Consider the following 16633-nt stretch of genomic DNA (forward strand, 5'->3'; position numbering starts at 1 on the left):
TCCTTCTCTTCCTCTTCCCCCTCTTCCTCTTCCTCCTCTTCCTCCTCCTCCTCTTCCTCTTCCCCCTCTTCCTCTTCCCCCTCCTCCTCCTCTTCCTCTTCCCCCTCTTCCTCTTCCCCCTCTTCCTCCTCCTCCCCCTCTTCCTCCTCTTCCTCCTCCTCTTCCTCTTCCCCCTCTTCCTCCTCCTCCCCCTCTTCCTCCTCTTCCTCCTCCTCCTCTTCCTCTTCCCCCTCTTCCTCCTCTTCCTCCTCCTCTTCCTCTTCCCCCTCTTCCTCTTCCCCCTCTTCCTCCTCATCCTCCTCACCCTCCTCTTCCTCCTCCTCCACCTCTTCCTCCTCCTTTTTAAGAGGCATACATGTTACAAACATCCTCCTGCAGCTTGTTCACACTGAGTGATTTTTGAGTGTCAGAGTATTTTTTAATATTTTCCTCACTGCCTTGCTTAAGTTCAGTTGGGCTAAATGACAGGGTCCTTTCATGTAGGATTCACAGGCCTCTGGAGTGTTGACCACTCTTTTACCCTTCAGAAATCAATGCTTATAGAAATAACCACTCATTAGCAAGAGTATTGGTTAATATGACCTAGAAATAGCTGGATAATAAATACTTAGAATTCTATGAGTGCTTTTTTGCCTTATTTATTTTTTAATTACTCGTGATTATATCATTTGAAAAGCCAAAAGACAACTTTAGCTCCTGGTTTGTAAATATTCTGCTCACCACTGTTGCAAATGGTAGCCCAAAAATCTCCACTTTTTCTATAAAGATACCAGAGAGGAGCAGGTATAATGAACCCTTGCTGCTAAAGATCATATCGATTGTTTGTTGGGCTGGAGAAATGGCTCAGTAGTAAATACACTGCTCCTGTAGCTTAATTATTTCTGTTCACAGCACCTATATTGGGTAGATTACAGCCACTTTTTATTCCTTATTCCAGCTTCAGGAGATTTGATATTTTCACCTTTGGGGACTCTCATATTCATGAACAAACACACACACACACACACACACACACACACAGGGAGGGGAAGAGGGAGAGAAAGATTTCAGAGAGTGTAGATAGTCAAATACTTGCTCTGAAAGTATGAAAACTTGAACTCAGTTCTTAATGCTCAAGTTAAAATCTGATATTGCTGTATACACCTGTGATCTCAGTGTTCAGGAGGCTGAGACAGCAGGAGCTCTGGGGCTTGCTGGTCAGTCAGTTAAAAGGTAAGCTCCAGGATCAGTGAGATATTCTGTCTCAAATAAGTAGGTGGGGAGTGATTACAGAAGATACCTGAGTCACACTCTGACCTCCACATGTATACATACATGTGTGCATACTCTACCTACACATGTTTACATGCACGAACATATACACACATAGACACAAGTAAATGGTCTGCTAAGAGCATTTTTATTTCCTAATTCACCAAGTAAACAAGCCAAAAACAGAAGACAGATATGCTACAGGCACACAACACTCAGTTCCATTGTAGAGTGGGTCATCTGAAACCACAGCTCATACTGGGTTTCTGATCCTGTGCCTCCACTGCTTTATCAGAACTGGGGTATGTTTGTTTTCACTTTAAAAATTCTACGCACTCTTTGTTATCCCATATTTTATTGTTGTTGATCATGGGGCTTTCAAAATAGGGGATGAGGACCAGCTGATCACAGTTTGTCCCAAATTACACTTGAACTCCAGTTTTTCATTTCCTTCTCAAACATGTCATTCTAAATATATAACCAAGGGAAGTTTTGTGAAGATCTCTTTCTTGTTGGCCATTCACTGTCTTTACACTAAATTATCAAGAGTTGCTCTAGCCAGTTAAAATTTCAGGTTGTTTTGTTTGGTGGGTTGGTTTTTGTTTATTTATTTATTTATTTATTTATTTATTTATTTATTGTTCATTTGTTTTCTTTCATTTTGTTTTTTCTTTATTTTTAAAATGGGAAAATTGTCTTTTGCTGTCTTTTACCACAGCTTTCTGGAGAGTTGAGGGGATAATGCAGAAAAATTTAGTCCACAAACGAGTTCATTGCTAGGAGTGGGAAGGTGCAACTTACCCACCCCTTTTCAAAGAACCATAGAACATGTACTAGTACAAATAGACACATACACTGCCTTCCATGTGACAAAATGGGACTGTAAACTTCAGGGCCCACAATCTGAGTCCTAGTCACTTCATTCCTAAGAAAGAGTTTGTCAGAAAATTAGAAACTGATGTCAGAATAACTACAGGGATCGGTCATGACGTGAGCGCAGGGAATTGGAAAGGCAGTAGAGTATTCTTCACCTTTCATCCTCCATCGTTAAATGTGTATTAAAATGCCACAGTTTATTTTAACTCCTGAATTTCAGCTACTAAAAACAGAACAGTTTGGGAGGGTGCTTATCTAACATGACTGTTGTTAAATTTTCTATGTCAGATCATTTAAAATGAATGCCACCCAAGGCCAATGAATGTTTCAGGTACTCCATGGTTTTTGGTTCTCATCTTCTCTAAGAAAAGAATTCAGGTGAAAGACAGGGTTTTATTAGAAATTTGCTTAACAAAGATATGTAAAGTGTACCCCCCAAAGGAGAAAAGAGTAGGTTGCCTCAAGTGTGAGTATGAGGCTTTCTGTGTTCTGTTTCTCAGATTTTTAAAGAAGTTTTAATGAATGTTTTGAGGTGTTTAGCAGATGTACAGAAAAACTATCCCCCTTTCCCTATTAAATCACTGTGGCCTGGCTCTCCATTTTAGGGTATTTTTCACCATGATTTATTTCCACAAAACAGAAGTGTCAAAACCATGATGCACGTGATGTTACCATGTTATCATATCTTCTGGGGGAAACAAACCCTTCCTTGGTTCAATATGTGAGAAAAGGTCTCAATGTCTTACTTTCTGATCTGGCCAGGGTGACAAAACTTCAGCTTCGAGGATATTTAACCACAAAGAATTATTGTGCCAATCAAGAGACACAGCTACAATATTTCTGAGGTATCGTGTACCAAACATCTTGCCTAACCACTATCATGAGTAAACTTTGTGTTTTCATGGACGTCTTGAGGATACAGCAATATATGGTCTTTTAAAGGGCTAGTAATATTGGCATTTCTCTGAATGTGAACTGTATTAAGTCACCTAACGTTCAATTACAAGTCTAGTTTTACCTAGTATTCTAAACATTTGGTTTTGTTTTTGTGGACAATCCCACTGCTCTGGGGAGATTCTGCCCAGTTTCACTCATCTTAAGATCATGTTTTCAGCAGGAATTCTGCCTTCTTGGAGAGTATAAGACTGAGAAAACTAGAAAACCTGGCTCCTTAACTGTGCCACCTCGAGGAGATGCTCATCAGAGAACAGAGAAGCCTGAAATCATCCAGAAGGCATTGTCTCCTGTGATGGGAGATTAATTAAATGCAGCATCTGCATGACAGCATTCATCGACAATTTCCAGCCATAAAATGCCGTTCTTTTCCATTAATGTGAGGGTCGTTGTGGGGTGGGGTTGGGAGGGGTTGAAGTTGTCTCCATTTCACCAGACAGAGTACAAAGCATTGTGACATGCTTAATATTTCTTCCGCCAAGATGTCCACTCTGATTCCTCAGCCTTTACCGAGTTGTTGATTTCATCCTGCACTTAGCTGCCAGAAAAGTGATTGCATGTGCAGGACCAGTCACAAAGCAAAAATGAATTATACATCAGAAGTGACTGCATTTGAGTCAAAAAACTTAGACTTCAGCATCTTCAAATTACTATATGATTTAAGAAGGAATACATTTAAGGAGATAGCAATGGACTGGGGTGAAGGGGTCAGCACTGGCCCAGTTTAATATAATTTAGCTTTCAATTATTTATTTTTTAAAGAGCTCCTAAGCACACTGAATCTCTTTAATGGCAATGTCAAAAGTCTGGGGACTGGAGAAAAGGCAAGAATATGGCAGGTTGTTGTGCGTGTAATGTTCCAGGCCTGCTGAAATCTGAAGTGCTCATGAGAGCAGGGCGAGCCAACAGGAGTAGTCAGTGGCAGAATGAAGGACAGGTCCCCTCCCTGCTCTTTTTCAACAACTAACTCCTTTTTCTTACAGCTCTAACTGGCTTCATAAGCCTCTAACTGGGCAAAGCCTGTATGTCTGGTTCCCAACTCTGAATGCGTACAACCTCGATTAAACCTTCAACCTTTGATTTCACCAACAGTAAAGTTAATTCAACAGAAGATTTCCAGGCATTCTTCGAGCAACTGTGCCAGGATTAGAACAGTGAACATGCCTGGGAGGCTACATGTAAAATGTATCACTTTTCACAGGTTCATTGTAAGGGATGAACTTACATCACTGAAGAAAAGCCATCTACATCAGGATGTACATAACATAAACAAGTGTCACTTTCTGTATGACAGCTGAGAGTTTCTGGGATGGGGAGAGAGTCAGTTTTCGTCAATGATGTGACCTCCAGCATGGTTACCATTCTAAATAGGAGTATATGCGCTGTGCAAACTGGACCCCAAATGATTTTTATAAACACTTTTAAAGGACCCACACTTGGGGAGTAGGGAGAGAGGTGGACCTCAGGAACAGATAGGGCTGGTTGTGTCTAGTCAAAAAAATACTTAAAATATCCTGGTGCTGGGTCCCTTTCCACCTTTAACCTTCATTACTGTATACACACACACACACACACACACACACACACACACACACTCTTTATATATTTAAATATGCCTTAGGCAGCACAATAGCTGGGCAATTGCCTACCTTCCATGGTGTGAGAATCCACTTTCCCACCGGTATCCCAAGTTATTACTTACTATGCTACATTCATCTGGGCTGCTCTTAGCTCCAACCAGGCAACCCTCTGGGCCATGTTCTCTTGACCAGAAGCCATGGTCACTCTTCTAGCTACTCTATCCCATGACTACTCTGTCTCTCTCTCCTTCCTTGTCATCTCTAAAGCAGAAAAGCCAAACCTTGCGGATATCTTTTTCCCCTAACTATTGGCTGCTGGCATCTTTTTTATTATTATTATATATTTTATTTATTTACATTTTCAATGTGATCCCTTATCCAAGTTTACCTTCTAGGAACACCCTTTCACATTCTCCCTCCTGCTACTTCTATGAAGGTGTTTCCCTCACCCACTCACCCAGTCCTGCCTCCCTGCCCTGGCATTCCCCTACACTGGGGTGTCAAGCCTCCACAGGAGCAAAGGCCTCTCCTCTCATTGATGTCCAACAAGGCCATCCTCTGTTACATATGCCCCTGGAGTCATGAGTCCCTCCATATGTACTCTTTGGTTGGTGCATTAGTCCCTGGGAGCTCTGGGTGTCTGGTATGGTTGATATTGTTGTTCTTCCTATGAACTGAAAACCCCTTCCACTCCTTCAGTCCTTTCTCTGACTCCTCCATTGAGGACACCATGTTCAGTCCAATGGTTGACTGCGAGCATCCACCTCTGGATGCTGGCATCTTTAATCACCAATCAGAATTAACTTAGGTGCCAGGTCCCAAAGGTTATGTGCTAGTCTCCAAGATCTGAAGCACTTTGAATTTCAATAAGCAATAAAAGACAAAACCACTACAGTAATGGGCAGTGAATGTGATCAAAATAGATTCTACGATATTCCCAAAGAACTGATGAAAACATTACATTAAACCAGAATGGTCAGGATTTCAGTTTAGTTGTAATGGAACTTTCAGCTCCAGCCCTGTCTGTCTAGACAATAAGCTCTTAGTGTTAAATACCTACTACCCGTACAATCCAGTCCTGAACAGGGAAATAATTAGTGTTCACAGAGACAAAGCTTCTTCACCACACCCTCAAGGCTCTTGTGATGATTGTCCTGTCTCTTTCGGTTGTTCCTTTTCCAGGTAGTTGAATCTCTTGTTCTCGTCTAGATTACAAGGGCACAGCCAAGAAGGCAGCACGATAGGTGAGATTCCTTGTACTCTCAGGCATAGAGTGTGACGAGAGGGTTAGAAGAGGATGCCAGTGTCACTTCCTATTGAAGCACGGCTCGCAAGCTAACATCTCAGCAGCTTCTTTATCTATAACTATGAAAATGTTGTGAAGAAAGTGTCAAAATAAGGAGCAAACCCAGTCTCCTGGTCTCTTGTCTTCTATCTTATTAGGCTGTTCATAACCCATTTTATTCACTTGCAAATGTCCCTAGGTTTTAATGCCCATGGTTCTAACTTTTAAATTTTTAGCTTACCTTTAAGAATACACTATGAAAATCAATACTTTATTTCTTCACTTTTTGGGTCCTATGAAACTTTGGCATACATTCTTTGCTCAAATTTCCATCTTTAAATATTTTTGACGGTTTCCCCCCAAGTTGCATTGTATGTCTCTCAGATTAGCCACAGGTGTCTCCACTTTTGTGATTCCAAACTAAACACAGATCTCTTTAGAGTACTGGCCATGCTGTGCCCACAGAAAATCTTGACTTTTAGAGTGGTTTTGCAATTAAAATTTATTGATGAAAGCCATGGTCATTATTTTATATAGTGTCTACCGTTCATTTCGGGTTTTGAAAAAAAATTCAGGAACTACAACTGAAACCACTTTGCCTTTCAAGTCTGAAAATCTTACTTTGTAAATACTTATTTATCAACTCCTGGTGTGGACTATCAAAACACTAGTTTTTCTTTCTTTGCCTAAAACTACTTCTTTGAGGGGATATGTGTGAAAATCTTTCTAACAGAATTTTCACCTGGCTAATCAACCATGTGCTAGGCTATATTCTACACACACACACACACACACACACACACACACACACAGTTTTGATATATCTTATAAGCTATTGCTCTGACCACTTTTCTTGTGCCTGCAATAAAGTGTGCAAACAATGTAGCTTCTAGATGGACATGTTTAATGTAGCTCACAGTCTGAGGGAACATTCTATCCTGGAAGAGAAATCAAGACACAGTCTGAGGGTATATTCTATCCTGAAAGAGAAGTGAAGACGGCAGACGGTGGAAGTAACTGATGGTTTTGGGTCCGTAGCCAGGAACCCAACAGTGATAACACTGGGCCTGGGTTTGTTTTCTTCATTTTATTCAGTCCAGACACTTGTCCATAGAATGTTGCTACTTATAGTGGGTGGGCCATTCCTTCTCAGTCAAACTAAGAGACAGCCCCTCATAGATATTTGTTTCCTAGCTGATTCACAGAACATAGATGTTCTGTGAAGTTGATAATGTTTACCTTCACAGCTACTGTCTAACACCATCTAACATCTAATACCAGCCCTGCTCTTCTGACACTAGAGACATATCAAGATGGCTTCCCATATCTGTTCTGTGCCACTTGGTTCACAGAACTTCTTGGCCTGTCTGCCATCGTTTCTCACTTTTGTGAAGGAGGGCAATGGAAGAATACAGTAATGCAAACAAACAATAGGCAAATAATCAGGAAAAAGAAATTGGGGTTCAAAAGGAAAATTTAGCACTTATTATCAGTTGGTTTTGACTCTTTCTGGTAAGACAATGTTGGCACTATGCCTTTTCAACTCTGAAGTTCAGAGATTGTAACCACATGCACGTACAGCTTATCCTTTTAGGAATGGGATTTTGCTTTTCAAAAAGATTTTCTTTCACAGACCCTCAAGCCTGGAGCAGATTGAGCCCAGTCCTGCTGCTTGGGTCAAGGTTGAGCAGATCACAGAGGCTGGCCTCCTTACACTCCAGCTGTGCTCCATGAAAGCTTTGCAGAGCTCAGTCCTCGCATCTACAGGGTAGCACAAGGCCTAAGGTTCTTTTAAGTTCTAAGAAATAACTTCGTTTTTCCACCGTTATATAACACATTTCATTCTAAATAGTTGCTACCTTAAAATTCTTCATTTTATCAGATCTCTTCAACATATCGGGAAGGGAATATTTCAGGCTACAGCATCTGAAAGTGGAGTTGCTCTCAAGCACACATTTTAAAGTGTTAAGTGACTTCTTAGCATGTAAAGGGAAGGATGAGTTTCAAGCTCTACAGAAACTTCATTAAAGGAAGGAAGGGCCACAGCACCCAGAAGGCACACTAATGGGAAAGCTGCTTCCACTGCTAGGTACAGATATTGGATTATAAACAGTTTTTAGTTCATGCTGCACACTATTGTCTAAGAGGAGGATGGCTTTATGACTTTACTGACTGTGTATGTCTGTCCTTTTGGTAGAGTATGAAACACATAATACAAAGAAGCCAATGTGTTTCATTGTTAAGAAAATACTTATCAATAGTAAGGTGCCAAGGCAACTATGTCAGATGAAGCCAATTTCCTTAAAACTAAGTTGAATTTAGAAATACACTAGAAAGGAAGGAAGGAAGGGAGGAAGGAAGGAAGGAAGGAAGGAAGGAGGGAAGGAAGGAAGGAAATTATTAAAGCATGGCTTAGACAATTCTTATGTATACCTCAAAAGAGCAAAGTGCCACCTGTACTGTTTGCTATCTTTTCTGATTATCCAACCCAGCCACTGAGTTCTCTAATGTGACTAAACTTAAACTGAGAAGAACTAAGCTGTGAAATTAAGAGAGTGGGAAAAGGGGTTGGGGATTTAGCTTAGTGGTGGAGCACTTGCCTAGCAAGCGCAAGGCCCTGGGTTCGATCCCCAGCTCCAAAAAAAAAAAAAAAAAAAAAAGAGAGAGAGAGAGAGAGAGAGGTATAATAATGATAAGCCATTATTTATGAAAATAATATAGGGAAAGGGAGATGAAAAGAAATAGGAAAAGCCTGTGCAAGAGAATAACAGGGATCTGTTGCTTTCAAGACACAGCATTTAGCACTTTTTTGATGGTTTTGGGGCTTGACTTTGATATTTTATTTTCTTTACCACCTTCTGCTCATCATTCAAAACTATATCTCACAAGCCATTCTGCTTTGTTTAAGAAAGAAAAGCAAATGTGAATGGCACCACATTTGACATCAGTTACCATTAGTTAAAAGATGACATCATCACTCTGACATCCAGTGGGGATGGTTCTAACCTCTGGGAGTAAAACAGATGCTTGCTTCCCTTTAGGTTAATAGCCCAAGAGCAAAGCCACTGTAACAATGCAGCCTAGGGGCAAGATAAGTTATCTTCCTCCTCCCATTGTATATTATGTAACTGAAAGAATGGAAAAACAGAATCACTGAAGTACATAAATAAATTATGGAATACACACACAGATGAGGTTGAGGAGACTATACCTTTATCTTTCTATTTTACTGCTCTTCTGGAGTCATTGTAACTTGTTAAAGGAGGCCTTGGCATTGTGATCCTTAGCACCTGGGTGTGAATGATGCATTTCTGCACAGTTCTCATGAAGCTCACACACTGCTTCTGCTATTAAAAAGTACAGTACTCTCTATGACCTAGACAGTTTCTACATTGACATCCACATGTGATAAGACTTCACAGGATCATAAGATAGTAATCAGAAGACATGCTATGAATTTCAGACAATTTGGTGTTATTAACATGGTTTCCATCTTTTAGAGACTTAGTATATTAAGGTGATCTGAAGCTAGGGAAGTCTGGAGGAGGGATGAAACCAATGTTCTTTTGCTTTCTGTCAAAGAGAACTAATACTTTCCTCCTCCTGCATCAATCAGGTCATGACTGCTTTATCCATTACAAATATGGGGATAGATAACATGAAAATTTATCACATTTCTGCGTGATCTAGGAGTTTGGATGCCAGGCCTCAAAGAATCAGTAGACTCTAAACTCTCAGAAGTTTTTACTCCCTTCACTTGTTCTTACATGGAGCATTCTAGTGTCTCATGTTGTCAAATACATGTGCTGAAAAGGTATCTTCATAGAACTAATGATATGGAGTCCTGCTATAGTCAAACAGAGCACAGTCAGTGGTTAACTTGGACGGTCTAATGGACCGAGAATGCTTTGGATGGTGGTCTCTTTACCATCAGAGGCCTTCTGTGAGTATCTGCTGCAATTCATCTCTCTAGTATTAGCTTCTCATCTCCAGGCAGTTATTCCATGTCATCCTATGAGTGAATTGACCTCAGCACAGTTTAAACTACAGTTTAAGCCACAACCCAAAGCAACTGGATAATTCCCCAGACAACAATTAATATGTTTCATAATGTTCTCTAAAAAGTGAAAGAAAGTATCCCCATGTAACAGAAGGGGTCCTTCATAAGGTCTCAGGATTACTTTCATGGAGGACACAGCACTTGGGTTTAGTCTCTGCTTCTGTTACTCTTCTACTAAAGCAAGAGATTTAGTCACATTTTCAACTGGCAGAGCTTCGCCTTTCCTCTATATACATAATCTCCCATCAAGAGATTAGGGATTAGTTTCCACTCTCTAACAGTTCATTTTCCAGGAGTACTTGGACAGAATCAGGCTATTTGTGTGAAGCACATTTCATATGTAAATCGAGTCCATCTACATCAGAGTGGACAATGATTAGATACAAAAGATGCTAATCCAAATGACTTTGAACAATGAAGAACAGAAAATATCCTTGTTAGTGTCCTAACAATTCCAGGGAGAGAGAGTCACATTCAAAGCTCTCAGATTAGGCTTCTGCAGAGTGGAGACAGTCATGTGGCACATTTGACTCAGGGATAGCAGCTCTAAAATCTTATCACTGGAAATGGGTCACCATTTAAAGACACAAGTGGGTTTTTGCTGTTGCTACTGCTATTGCTGGTTTTGTTGGTTTTTTTGTTTGTTTGTTTGTTTGGGTTTTGTTTTGTTGTTGTTTTGGTTCTTAGACAGCTGTAGGGAGTGGGAGGAGCAATACGGGTTCATTTTCCCTTTCTCTCCACCTTTCTAGGCTTTTTGATCATCGAGTTTTAAAAAGTGCTTTCCCTGTAAATGGCCACTTCCTGCTGAGCTCCCCAGAGTGCTTTCCATACATTATCTCTTGTTTGTCCTCACCTGATCCTCAGAGTTTAATAAGTGTCAGGAGATTGTCCTTTTCATTTTGTTTTTTTTTAACTTGAAGGGGAAACTTGGATTACTAGGTTGAAAGAACAAATAAGTTACATCTTTGGAATATGGTATGTACAGGTGGAATCCACTTATAACAAAAAGTGGGTTGGAAAGAATGGAGGGAAGAATGAGAGGGAGAGGGGAAGAAAGGAGGGAGGGAAGGAAGGAGGGAGGGATGGAGGAGGGTGGAAGGGAGGGGAGGAGAGTCATGGGAAGGAAGCATGGAGACAGCCAGAAAGACAGAAAGATGGAAAGAGCCTTTATCTAGAATACCAAAAAGGTAATACTAGTTTATGTTTTTACTTGTTTTTGACTGTGAGTTGACTATGTCACTTTTCTGGGCTGAGGAAACAGGGAAGAAGTAATTATTTGAGCACAAAAGCAAGAATTCTTGTACGTGTCACATGAACATGCTGTGACTTGAAGTTCTTAGGCAAAAAGTCCCTCTTAGGCCAACTGATGAGAACTTCTTGACTGGAGAGTTGGGTTGCTGCACACACAAAGACAAGTATCTCTGGCTGCCCTTAGTCCCCTCCATCTTTTGATCCCCCTGTCTCTGCATCTTCAGCATATCCTACAAGTTGTGCACATTCCACCATAACTTGCTTGTTCCCTCCATCTCATTCATTGCCCTTCTCAATGTCAGACAAAAAGCCTTGTGACTTTCTGGTAAAATCTTTTCGAAAATACAAAATAAATAAGCCCCTAGTTTCCATCAACCCCACAGCTAAAAATGTCATCAGAGAGTGTTGAAGACATAACAGCAAACATTCCCATTCTTTGCTGTAAACTGCTTACCTGATATTTCCACATTTCCTTTTTGTAAAATGCCCAGTTATATGATTTTAATTTGCTCTGTGAATACAAACCTTTTTGAAACCTTTTCTGTGTGAAAACAATATAGGTGTTCCTGTGAGAACCCTGTCAGAAATAGCAGGCCAGTTCCCCATTCTGCCCATGACTGTCTGCCTGAGGTAAGGACAGATAAGGAAATGGCCTAAACAGGGAACCACCCTGCCTAGAGAGAGGGCAGAGAGGAAAGTGACTCCGAGAAAAGACAATGCTAGGAAATACCACAAATTTTACAAGATGGGCAGGACAGGGCCAAATGAAGGAGACAAGTTGACCAATAATTTTAAATGTTGCTCAAGGTAACCAATCGCAGCTAAGGTGATCACTGAATTCCCCGCCAAAATGTTTATAAAAAGTGTGTACTTTGTGAGCTCAGGGTCTCCTCTTGCTTGCGTACTGGGGGACCCCAATGTACATTGGAACAATAAACCTCTTGTGGATTGCAGGGATTCTGTGGCCTTATTGAGTGTGGGGGGGGTCTTCTGACAGACTCTTACATTCCAGTGCCATGGACGGTCTTATTTAACTCAAGAATGAACTCTCTCCCTTCTCCCCACTGCCCTCTCCCTTCTCCCCTCTCCTCTCTCTCCCCTGCTCCCCCTATCTCTCCCTGTCTTTGTCTCTCTGTCTCTCTGAAGTCACAGCTTTACTTTGTATCAACAATGAGGAATGTTTGGATCTCAATGAAACTGGAGGTCCTCAGAAACAGTGTTTTCCTGGGTTCCCTTCTCCTTGGGCTGACTTGCATTCCCCACACAAACTCACAGCCTTTGCTTCCCCCAGATTGACATGTATTCTTTGTCCCCAAACCCCCATCTGCAACCTCTCTTCCCTGCCTGACCAAAGTTATATAAGAGAAACTAGATTCTAAATTTTCTCCAAAATGATCCCGACACCAAATACAAGCTCTCCCCAGAGTCAGTTATAAAACTAAGAACTTCACTCCTATATTCTCCTGTCTCTGAAGATATTTGCTAGCATGGCTTATGTTTGATCTGATGCAGCCTTAGAATGTCATTTCAGAAGGGGTCCAGTTATACAGCCTAGATGAAAAGACTTCTACAGAGAAACTGAGGAGGGCACATGAACAGGAACAGAAGGACTCCTTGGCCTTCCCCAAATAGGTCAGAACATAGATGGCCATATTCCCTTCTGCTTGTCTATTTCTTACTAATCCTAATCAAATGAAGGGCTTTCCTTCAGTCTTTGGTCTTCATGCTGAAGGTTTTAGATAACATACATCTTTTATAACATTTAAAATTTTTATTGACCATGACATGTGAAAGTAGGTGTGAGAGGACAGCAGGTGAGTTGCAGCTCTCTCCTCTACCAGTCCAACTTGGGCATCAAACTTGCCAGACTTGACAGCATACGTCTTTGCACACCATGCCAACCATTAGCACTCACCTAAAACTGTAATTAAATAAAAATGTTATGCTTTCCTCTGACCCCCATGTCAACTGTTATAGCAATTTCAGGCATGACCTTTATGATACACAGAGACCATTTCTTGTGTTTGAATGAGCCTGAAGTTCACTTTCTAAAGGCCAATTTCACTCAGTGACTCCCTTTCTCTCTCTCTTGTCAATGAGTTCATAGTCCTATATCCACCAACCAGCTTTAGTCACCCCACATCTGACAATCAACATGTTACCATTTCTGCCTTTACAATTTTTCATTTCATGTGTCATAAAGTTTCATGATATCCTAACATGACATCAGTGCTAATCTTCTTAATTTTTTCTGTCCTGTTTGTCATCATTTTTTTCACATGAGTGTAAATGAAGCCTTTAAAGCTACTTAATCCTCCCATTGAATTTGTTAAGCTACATGTAGCGTGTTTCAAACTTACGGCTTTAGTAAATTATATAGGGAATAAATTATCTTCTTCCCTCCCTCAGTACTTAATCATTATAACTCTGTATGCTAGAGCTTCAGGCAGACCTTTCAAGATGGGATTGTCCAGGTCTCTTCACAAAAATCATAAATACAGGAGCTTCTAATGTGAGAATATTTTCATCACAGTTTCTCAGTGAAATTTTGAACCAAGTAAGAGTTAATATTTAAGGAGGAAAAATTCTAAATTTAGTATTATTCAATTAGTTTAAAGTTTTAAGCTTGAATAGTATGTTTTATAATCATTCTTATATGTTAAAATTCCAAGTTTTTAATACCTTCTAATTAAAGAATATTTAAATATAATTGTAATACATATGAATTTTACTGTATATTATTTCACTATTAAAACATAATGTGGCTTATAATGCTCAGAAAAATAGTTCTTAAGATAATTTTCTATTTGAAGAGCTAGAGAATAAAATCTAAAGAAAATGTTTACTCTTTAATATTTTTAAAATAATTCAAAAGCTCTGAATGTAATAATAATTATTTCAAATAACCCAAGTAAAAAGCTAAAGTCCTAATTAAGAAATTATTTTACATACTTTATTAATATATTCTAGGCTGTTTAATGAAGATTTATTAGTTTTGAGAATTTTTTCCTCGAGTTCTTAAAACAGTTTACTTAACTTTCTTTGGTATTCAGTGCAACTGGATCTTATCATTAATCTAAATTGGAATTATTATAAAATTTTTGGAATGATGATTAAAATCATCAGCACCTTGAATGCTGGTTTGATTGATTCTCTGCTGGATTACTTCATTTCCTAATTTCCCAGTTGTCAACATCTGTCAAACTAAATTTACTACCAAATGGCCAAGACCCAAACAAGAAAATGAGAAGCAGCAGCTGCAGCACAAGGACCCAAGAGGACCCAAGATCTGTTCCATCCCTTTTCTATTCATAGATAGAAGGATCACTTTGACAATGTCATTTTATAAATTTTATTTATTCCTTAATAATTTTAACATTTTGTATAATGTTCTTTGATTAAATCTCCCACCCCTTATATTCCTTTATCTCCTACCAAATTTCCCTTTCTTCCAAGTCTTCCTCCTACTTTGAGCATGGAGGTGTTCTCTATTCTTAATACCTTGTCTCCTTTACAACCTTCGAGAGTTGATGCTCTCATTGGTAGAAAGATTGTGTGTGAGTGTGTGTGTGTGTGTGTGTGTGTGTGTGTGTATAGGTGTGTGTAGGTGTGTGTAGGTGTGTGTTCCTTCAGCGAAGTTGTTCTCAATGAGACAGCTGCTCTGGGACTGAGGATGAATCCAATACAAGGATCATGATTAAAAAAAAGAATGGTGTAAAAGGTGTCTTCTCTTTCTAAAACATTGCTGACAAATTGTCACAGCTACAGCAAAGGAAGAGTTCTGTTATTTCCGTCCAACAGACCCATCCACTGTCCATTCTGCACAGCAATTACGGACTTTGATTTCCCTGCTCTAACACAGACACATTGGCTGTTTGGATCCTCTGCCTCCCTTCCTCGGTGTAGTTGGACCACTCCTTACTCTTATTTTTTTGGATGTAACTCTTGTTTGTGCTTCAGAAATAAGCTTAGCTGTGATACTGTACTCTATACATCTATATATCTTCTTCAACATTATCCCCGAAATTAACCAGATTCTACTCTAGAGAGCCTAGCATAGCTCCATGGTTATTCCCTCATTATCATCCAGACGGACTGAATATCTCCTGCCTGAAACACTAGGACCAAAAGCGTTTAATATTTGCATCATACCCCCTGTCTTTTAAACATTCACATATGCAAACTGAGATCAGACTTCAAACCACAATTTAAAATGCATTTTAATTTTTCAGACGTTTTCTAAACCACTTATTTGTGTGCCTTTTAATTATTTCATCAATCAACAAATATTCACTGAGCACTTATTATATTTTGGTGTTTTGCTTTTTTGGCTGGAGAATTTTGGTGCACAAAAGGCCAGAGCTCTGCTCTCATAGACGTCGTGACCTAGCAATGTAGACACATATAAATGCACATAAGCAGCAATATAAATACAGTCCTGAGTACCGCAGCAGAGTAATGCCTGGCAGTTGGAATAAGAAGCTGCTATGCTCTACATTGAACAGTTGTTGGTAGGAAAAACATGTCTGCTCAGAATTCTGAAAGAAGAAAAGTTGCATAAACTAAGACTTCAACAAGAAATCATTCCAGATTTAAAAGAATTATTTAGTACCATCATGGGAACTCTGTACAGAACACGCACTCAGTCTTGGGTAGCCCTAATTCTCTCAATGTGACTCATTGTATAATGTTGAACTTTTGAAGCTGTGCCTTCAACTCCCTACTTTGGACCACCATACCTGAATTATGAAAGTCTGGGTCTTCTGCATGCAAGACATATACGATAATAAGTTCCATTTTCATGTAAGTTCCGAGAATACTTTGTGAGAAGGTACAATTTAGGAGAACTGAGAAAAGCAAGAAATGAAGTAGACAGTTGTGAACATCAGAACTGGCACTGGGCTTGAGAAATGTCTCTGTGGGTAAGAGTGCTAGAATTTCAAGAACCTAAGTTTAATGACTAAGCCTTTATGTAAAAATCCGGGCTGCTTGTTCATATAACACTAGCTTAGAGAGAGAAGGCAGACAGATCTGTGGATGAAACTGCTAAGCTTCTAGTCCAGAAAGACTGTCTCAGAGGAAGAAATCAAATAGCAATAGAAGAAAAGTATTGCTTCAGCACCTGCATGTGCGGACCTGGCCTTATAAGGTTGTCCACTGAAGTGCACAGCTTACACACAGCACATGTACAAATAAATAATCAAGTATGTAAAGAAATAAATGGTGGGGATTTCATTGGGACTGGACAATACGAATCAGTGTTAGGAAAAGTGGGGAGAATGCACATCAAGGAGCTCAAGGGAGAAAAAGAGGAGGAGGGAAGTGTGGGGATTTGGGACAGCTCTTGATTTAGGATCTCAAGTCGTTGAAGGATGG

General features: G+C 39.9%; 1 long non-coding RNA gene across 2 annotated transcripts in view; it reads left to right on the forward strand.

Annotated features, from left to right (window-relative positions):
* LOC147999701 (uncharacterized) overlaps positions 1-16633 on the forward strand; it is a 73921-nt gene that overhangs the window by 38568 nt on the left and 18720 nt on the right. The gene's annotated exons all lie outside the window — the stretch shown is intronic.

The sequence above is a fragment of the Rattus norvegicus genome, chromosome 18 (genome assembly GCF_021556685.1).
Source record: "Rattus norvegicus strain SHRSP/BbbUtx chromosome 18, alternate assembly SHRSP_T2T, whole genome shotgun sequence".
NCBI classification, from domain to species: domain Eukaryota; kingdom Metazoa; phylum Chordata; class Mammalia; order Rodentia; family Muridae; genus Rattus; species Rattus norvegicus.